General features: G+C 47.2%; 1 non-coding gene across 1 annotated transcript; it reads right to left on the bottom strand.

Annotated features, from left to right (window-relative positions):
- Window positions 1-1,547: 1,547 nt before the first annotated feature.
- Window positions 1,548-1,621, bottom strand: Trnat-agu (transfer RNA threonine (anticodon AGU)). The gene has a single exon. It is a non-coding gene; the product is annotated as a tRNA-Thr (tRNA).
- Between the last annotated feature and the right edge of the window lie 7,244 nt (window positions 1,622-8,865).

Raw genomic sequence — 8,865 nt, 5'->3', positions numbered from 1 at the left:
AAAGGTCCCTCCAACTTCCACAGTCAGATTAAGTTTCTACCCTTAAGGTCTCACAAAGGGAATTAAATATCAACCTGGGTTTGGGTGGAGATGTTCAGACAGTGGCCCTGAGAGTCTGTACTGCGAGACCATCCGTGTTTTCAACATCAGCACTCCTTTAAATATGGGTCTTCTGATTAGCAGATCCATGGGCCCTTTAGAAGCTAAAGCAAAGGCAGAAGGCTCTTGAGAGGAATGCTGTGCTTAAAGAATGATCTGCCTCTTTCAGAGTGTACAACAAAAAAAGTCATTGAAAATCATTTCTCAAGATCTGACTTCTAAGCCAACTGCTAGTAAAATTTGTTATTCTATTTTCAAATGTTTTCCTGTTCCTTGAAGTCTTCTTGTTTGTTTTGATTTGTCTGGCTTGATTTATTGAATCGTCTTAATTGTGATCTTTTAAACAACATTTCAAGTCACACCTCCATAAGAAATTTTCGCAGACTCTCTTGATGTTTTGCAAAACCTTAACAATGGTGGCACCAATATCCTGCCGCAACTCCTTCCCTTAAGTTACTTCTCTGGGCTTTCCCAAGTGCAGGAGAGGAGAAGGCCAGGATTCCACTTCCCGGCTTCAGCCGCCTGGGTGGCAGGCTGTTTGTATTTAATATTTCAGACAGAATGTTTGGAACCACTTAACAGGAAGACAGGAATAACCTTAGATGTACAAGCCTGGAGAACTTTTCGCCTCCAGCGAATTTGATTTTTACGTGAGAACATAGCATATTACGGTTACCTGGGGCCTGTGGCCCTCATTTTGCTCAGTGACCTGGGAATTAGACCTGGGAGAACTCAGTTAAGGTTCTCGGGCTGGGTCACCAGCATTTCTGGCAGGGTGTGGAGCTAATTCCCCTGAAGTGGGCTGGATGGTGTGGAACTTTGATCTCTCTGGATACAACCCAGAGCCTAAGGAGCGGGCCAGTGTCTCACAGAGCACACTTGTAGTTATGAAGGGCGATGCCATTTACTTGTCAGGAGAGTGATTCCATTTGTGACTTATTTTCTCAAAATACCATTGAGCTACATTTTTATCCCCATTCTCAGTATAATCCAGTGATGCATAAATATAGCAATTCGTAGGGTTGTTCAAAACCAGAATGGCCAGAATCTAAATTTCACCAGGGCTGTTTTCCTTGGTCTCAAAAAATGAATCTGATTCCAAATCAAATACTAATTCTTTGTCTCTTATTGATAATCAAAGCCCATCATTTAGTTGAAGATTTTGGCTTTTACAGATTGAGACTGGAGAATGAACTTCCAAGACAGTTTGCAATGTTAGTCTCTATCACCTACTGCAGGAAAATTTTTGCACAACCCATGTCCCAGTCTTACAAATCAAAATCAAACCCTTTGCTTTTTACTGGTTTTAGAAATCGTACTCATTTTCCCCTTTATTCCAAACCACACATCATGACGCAAAGTGGAACAATTCAATGCAGATCTTAACTATTTATAAATTTCTCAAGGCATCCTCGACATATTTAGTGACCACAAAAATGTAAGGAGGTAGGCCCCGCTGGGATTCGAACCCAGGATCTCCTGTTTACTAGACAGGCGCTTTGACCAGCTAAGCCACAGGGCCCCTTTCAGGCCTCTGCTCAGTTATATCATATATATAACTTTTATATGAAATACAGCAATTCGCCAGAAACTAATTTGCTTCGCGACAAATGAAATCATTAATATTTTCAAATTCGTGTCAAAACCAAAAACTCCGTTATTTAAGAAATATTTTCTTCAATATAAGGTTTAAAATTGATCAGAAAGTGAATTCTCCATTTCATGGTGACTATCGCCCCTTAGGGGAAGTATTGGATATTGCAGCGCATTTTACATTTATTTCTCCTTTTATTCATTTTGTACCCGAAGTAGAGTCACTGCTGTTTCAGGTAAGTGAATACAACATCAACACATTTTTATTATAGAATTTGTACCTAGAAGGACTTTTTAAAAAGCAAGATTAACATTTCTGCCAGCCCCGTCCCAATGAAGCCGACAGCCTGAGAAAAGACAGGGTACAGGAAGAGGCCCCCCTGCGCAGGATTCCGCAGCCTTGACACCGCGCCCGCCCGTTCCTCAGTCCCAGCGCACCCGCAAGCGTCCATCCACCCGAACCTGCCGTCCAGGAAGCAGGTCCAGGACCCGCCCTCCGATCTAGAAGGGCTCACAGAGCCGCTTCTTGCAAGGTGGCCAGGGTACCAGACCCTGTCACTCAAGGAGAGCCTGGCCTACAATGAGCATATGCTTCCAGGTAGCCGGCCCCTGTCTCCCAGGGACAGCCTGGCCTCCACTGAGCATCTGCTTCCAGGTAGTTGGACCCCTGTCTCCCAGGGACAGCCAGGCCTCTAGTGAGGATCTGCTTCGAGATAGCAAGCCCCTGTCTCCCAGGGACAGCCTGGCCTCCACTGAGCATCTGCTTCTTGGTAACTGGGTCCTGTCTCCCAGCCTGGACTCTTCTGAGCATCTGCTTCCAGGTAGTTGGGCCCCTGTCTCCCAGGGACAGCCTGGCCTCCACTGAGCATCTGCTCTCAGGTATCTGGGCCCCTGTCTCCCAGGGACAGCCTGGACTCTACTGAGCAACTGCTCCCAGGTATCTGGGCACCTGTATCCCAGGGACAGCCTGGCCTCCACTGAGCATCTGCTACCAGGTAGTTGGACCCCTGTCTCCCAGGGACAGCCTGGCCTCCACTGAGGATCTGCTACCAGGTAGTTGGACCCCTGTCTCCCAGGGACAGCCTGGCCTCCACTGAGCATCCGCTACCAAGTAGTTGGGCCCCTGTCTCCCAGGGACAGCCTGGCCTCCACTGAGCATCTGCTACCAGGTAGTTGGACCCCTGTCTCCCAGGGACAGCCTGGCCTCCACTGAGCATCTGCTTCCAGGTAGTTGGGCCCCTGTCTCCCAGGGACAGCCTGGCCTCCACTGAGCATCTGCTTCCAGGTAGTTGGACCCCTGTCTCCCAGGGACATCCTGGCCTCCACTGAGCATCTGCTCCCAGGTTGTGGGCACCTGTCTCCCAGGGATAGTCCGGCCTCCGCTGAGCATCTGCTTCCTGGTGGCCAGGCCCCTGTGCCTCAGGGATAGCTTGGCCTCCTTCAGGGACCTGCTTCCAGGTAGTTGGGCCCCTGTATCTCAGGGACGGCCTGGTCTCCCCGGGACCTGCTGGAGCTCGGCATGATGGAAGGCTCTGTCTCTGTCTCCGTCTGCTCTTTGGTGGCTCAGGGTCAGAACAGACGTGATCCCTGTGCCATTAGCCAGGAGGCTGAGTGGAGCCTGGAGCGTAAAGGGAAAGCGGGTCTGTGGCAGCCCGGCAGGTGCCGCAGCCTGGCTCTGGCTTGTTGGAGGGCGCTTCTCAGAGTCACCGGGTGGATCTCCTACTTGGGTTCTGGGGCAGGATGGGTGTGAAAGGGGTGGTGGGAGTTCAGCTGAACACAGAGTCCTGCTGACCAGTCCAGCAAGCTTGGTGTGTCGTGGGGAGGACGCGGGTCGCAGGGTCCTGGAGAGAAGAGCCACTGGGAGTCCTGCTGCTGGCCAGTCCCCTCGCGACCTGCGTCCCCCGCCTGGCCGGTACCTACTCTGCTCGCCCTTCCTCAGCACTCTTCAGCGTCATTCCCTTTCGCCTGCAGCCAATGTGGTGGTTTATGATCTCATCAAGTGTAAATGCAAGTTGACATGTTTGTCTCGTCCACATACGTTATCGGTCTCCATAAATATTATGTGACCAATTGCCTGTTATAAAACTTTATGACTTTAACCATCCAGGTTGCCCTGTACACCCCTAACTCATTGTTTCTTACATTACCTTACCGCCTGCATGGGCGTCCACCGCGTCTTCCTACCTTCTGCCCAGTGGATGTCCCCACCGCCCATCACTCTGAGCTCTGCCTCTACATCCAGGACCCCAGGTACCTGTGCCAGGAGCTCGTGGAGTTATAAGTAGAAGCAGAATGGCCAAGGATTCAGCGTGTTCTCTAAGGACAGACATTCTCGCCAGTGTCCGCAGCTCTATCCCTGTCAACTCTGAGGTCCTCAGCTTTCTACTCTGAAACCTAACATGCACAGCGTGAGGAGTCTCATTAAGGTTTTAAAATTCGCTTTATGTTTTCTAAAGATTTCGGGCAGCTGTTTGCTTTCCCCATGCAAAAGGGAAGGCCTCCCACGGAGCCAGGCAAGTGTTCCACCCGGGAGCTGCATCTTCAGTCCCCAGGGGCCTGTTCATACGCTCTTATCCTCTTGCATGCATCTATGTACACTGACTTTTCTTCTGTTGCCCATGTTCTTACTGAAGCTGATGCATTTTTCACGTGCCCTCTGGTTATTACTCCACTGAATTTCAGGCCTTGCAATATGTCTACCATCACGTCACTTGTCTGTAGACTCTGTCGATGGTGAACTTAAGAGCAGATCCTTGATTTTGTGATACTCAGATTCATCTTTTTCCCTCTCTTAGTTATATCTTTGAAGTTATATTTTTAAGGACCTTTCCCTGCTACAAGCTCAAAAAATGCCCTCTTTCTTTTTGTATTTTGAGATCTTGCTAGGTCGCTCAGACTGACCTCGACTCGGGCTCAAGTGAGCCTTTAGTGTCAGCTTCTGAGTACTGGGTTACAGGCCTGCACCACTGTGCCCAGCTGAAAATGTTCTCCTCTCCTAAACAAACAAACAAACAAACAAACAAATAAACCAAAACAACAAAGAATAAAGCAAGAAGAAGGAGGAGGAGAATGAAAGGAAGAGGAGGAGCAGAAAGAACATATAGATTTTATTTTCATGTTTGAGACGTTGAGCTCTCTGGCTGTGTGTATTAGATTTTTCATATCAGTAAAAGAAGAAACACCTATTTTCTTCAACTCTCATAGGTTCTTAGTTGAACATATTCCTGTAACAAAAGAGAGATTAACAAGATAAAAACAAGTTTATTAACACCTGTTTTTCATATTTGCGTTGAGAAGTTCTTACAGAGATGGCTTTGAATTCCAGTTTATATAGTAGATTCAACAAGGAATCGTAAAGTGTAGGGAAATGGCAAGGCAAAGGCAAAGGTCTCTGAGCAGTAGCTTGGAGGGAGGCCGTGAAGGGCAGACACTGGCTGGTCAGTAGCGCTCTGAAGGTGGTTCCAGGGGGCAGCCACAGGACTGTGGGAGACAGTGCCTCTAGTGGTTAGCCTTTGCTCCCTTGGAAGAAGGGGAACAGGATGCTTTCTGTAAATCTGGATCCTATTTCTAAGCACAGAGAGAGAGAGACAAGTTTTCGTGCATGGAATTCTTTATTGTCCTCAGCTCAACCCTTCACATTCTGGGGTGGCATGTTCTGGTCTCCCAGAGTAGCAAACCACTGAACTTGCCTCTTTTGTGACCACAACATTGGTCTTGTAGGGGTCTCGAGGGTTCGTGGGTGCTCATGTGGGATCCTGGGCCTGCTTTGTCATAACTTCTTATATTTTCATGTGCTTATATATTTGATGAAACATTCTTTTTCTTTTGGAACGTGGTCAGGCTGGTCAGGCAGAGTCCAATTCATTTCCTAACTCTCAGAACAAGTCATGACCTATAAATAGCATTTTTAAAATATGTAATTGTTTGAGTTAAATTTTCTGAATTTTGTATTGAGCAACAGTCCAATTATTTGTTTCTTGGGTGTGTGCTTGAAGTCTGGACTCACAGCATCATTTCCAGGCTTCCTGGACTGTGGACAACCCTGTGGTTCCTCCAAGAAGAGACCTGGCAAGTCCCTCTGCGAGTGCTGAGGTCTGCGCTGCAGGCCTGTGCAGGTGCCTCTTCTGGAGCAGGATCTTGCCTTCACATCATGAGCTGGGAGACCCCTCTTGAAGGCCCCTGAAAATGTGCCAGACTATTGGCCATTCTTCCTGTCTCCTGCGGTCCTGTAATCTACCTCCAGGGTTGGAGGGGAAGCCTAGTTGGCAGAGTTTACCAGGCATGTGTTGGATGTCTCTGCACAGGCCTGCTGGACTCTGATTTGTGGTATGACCACTGAGGCCGTTGGTTTCTCAGTCCATGTGATGTTGTTCTAAGAAGGAACGAGAAGCTCTTGGACAATATAGAAGAACGATTAGGATTATGTGGGTCACACACAGGCTCTGTGGGTTGGTGGCCCTTACTGCTGACTTAAAAAGGGCTGGAAATGCTTTGCTCTGGAGAGCAGGGCCAAGGAGTTTGAAGGTTTGTTGGTTTGAAGGAGATTTGTCAGAACAGTACTGTGTCATAAGTAGGGAGTGGGGTGGAGAGGTGAGAAGAGAGAGGAAGAAGAAGGAGGAAGAGGAGGAGAGGGAGGAGGAGGAAGGGGAGGAGGAGGGGGAAGAGGAGGGGAGGAGGAGGAGGAAGAGGAGGGGAGGAGGAGGAGGAAGAGGAGGGGAGGAGGAGGAAGAGGAGGGGAGGAGGCAAGAAGAGAATGAATGGGGAAAGAGAGGAAAAAATAATAAATGAGAATAACATTACTTGCCTCCAGTTTTATGGCAGCATGAATATCCTAAACTTAATTTAGTGAGCAGTCCCCAATTGACCAACTCTGATCAAGTCAAAAATAAGAACAGGACCTGTGGTCGTTGCTAATTTCCCATGAGACCAAGACATAGTTGTTCAGCTCCTGTTAGCACTAGGAACCACGCATACGGGGGTTTTAACTGTGGCACCTTGACCTACACCTGGCATGGGGTCAACTCAAAATAAACATTTTTTCATGAATAGATGAATATGGATGAGTCTAGAGGTACTTGAAGGAGACCAAGCTAGAATGCAGTTGAAATAATGAGACCAGTGGAAAACTGCACATCAAAACAAGATTCCTCACTTTACAGAGGGAGGGCAATCGTGGTTTGTTGGAATGGCTTGCCACTAGAGAATACGTATCAGGATCAAAAATAACTAAATATGGCATCATGATTTGAGGATAACATGTGGACAGGGAAAACTTTGCAGAATTGATCTTTTAAAAAAGATGATAGTGGAGTTGCTTAGATGTATTATAAATGTAATTAATATGCATAATGTTTTTGCAGAGATAGATAAATAAATCATTCAATAGAATTAATAGCACAATATAGGCCAAAGCAAGTATAACCATCCTTTGAAATACAAGGGGATTGGTTCCAGGACCCCAAGGACACTCAAACCTGGGACGCCGGAGGCCGTGATGCAGAAGGGCCCAGTCCTGCACCTGACATCTGTTCACACTCACACAGTCCTACACTGCCTCCCGATGACTGAAGGCACCTAGCACAGTGTGCATGCTGAGCAGATAGTTGTTGTACTATGTTCTTTAGGGATAATGACAAGCAACAAGGACGGTATGCGTCAGTACAAATGCTGTTCTTTCCCCTGAATGCTTTTGATATTGTTGGTTGAGTCCATGGATTTGTGTCTTACAGATATGGATGAGGTACATCTGACATGGTGGGAGGCTGAGTTAGAGGAGGAATATGGAATACTGATTAAGTACTGCTGACTCAGTCACATGTATTAAAAGCACGTACTTCATACATAAAAGTCAGTTAGAACCTGGTGTGGTGGTGCAGGCCTGTAGTCCCAGTGGCTCCAGAGGCTGAGAAGGAAGGATTGCAAAATCAAAGCCAGCCTCAGCAACTTAGCAAGACCCTGTTTTAAAATAAAAAATAAAAGGAACTGGAAATGTTGTTAACTGCCCTTGGGTTCAATCCCTGGTACCAAATATATAAATAAATAAAGTCAGTTTTAGTTGGATTATAGGCTCTCATGCGCAAAGCAAAGCATGTAGATATCTTAGCTGGAGGCAGTGGAAGACACTTGCTAAAAAGGGCCTTTCTCTTCTCACTGAGGTCACTTGCACCTGGTTAACTTCGATTAGAGTTTGCTATTGCACATGACTGTAGGAATCTCTCCTCCCTGATGGAGGAAAAGTACAGCAGAGATCATGCAGCAATGAGATACCTTTGGAGGCTAAGGTTGGGGCGTGTTTTCTTCTTCTTATTGTTGTTATTGTTGTTTGGTGCTGGGGAGGAAACCCAGGACTTGTGCACACTAGGCAGGTACTCTAACACTGAGCTACACCTCTGTACCGAGGTTGAGACTTTAGCCAAGAGTGGGGGTTGTGGCTCTGCCTCATTGTGGGTCCTGAGCTTCTACTCACTGCCTAGCTCATCCCATGACCAGGATCTATACATTTCTCAGCTTTCTTAGCTGAGTTTCTTTGTGAAGTTTTGTTAGTGCTTCATAGTCCTTGCTAAGGCCTAAGGCCCTGCGGAAAAGCCCTTTGCTTCTCCTTTTGGAAAGCTTTCCAAGACACAGTCAACATTTTACCCAAAGTGGGCGGTGGAGTGGCTGCACCCACCCACGTAAAACCCCAGTAGAGAAAAGATACACAAAAGAGAAAACTGAGGCAGAGTGGGATACAAATAAACAAGAGTAACTTCTACGAATGCTGTCAAATCACTGGGAAGCAGCCTTGAACCTGAGCTGCTGGGGTAAGCGATCCCAAAGCTCAGACATGTCAGTTACAGCGTCTCTGCAGCTCTTTATTGCTGAGTGTTCAGAATCCATGCCAGGTGGACAGCTGGAGAAGAAATGGGGCCGTGTTAGCCCCAAGGAGGGAAAGCCCGGGTTGGGAAGTAAAAGAAAATATTCTCATGCCAATACCACTAATGAGCTACTAGAAGTAGGACAACAGACAGTATTATTATTATTATTATTATTATTATTATTATTATTATTATTATTTAGCACTAACAACGCATGAGGCCCAGGGGAGGTGACATGACACCTCTGATCCTATGCTGTGCTGTGGGCTCAGGCAGGTGCCTCCGGGATCTGCTGGTCTCTGCCACCTGGCCACAGTGC

Source organism: Sciurus carolinensis, chromosome 7 (assembly GCF_902686445.1).
Source record: "Sciurus carolinensis chromosome 7, mSciCar1.2, whole genome shotgun sequence".
In the NCBI taxonomy this organism is placed as follows: Eukaryota; Metazoa; Chordata; class Mammalia; order Rodentia; family Sciuridae; genus Sciurus; species Sciurus carolinensis.
Note: the sequence above shows the minus strand (reverse complement) of the source record. Positions and strands in the feature narration are given on the sequence as shown.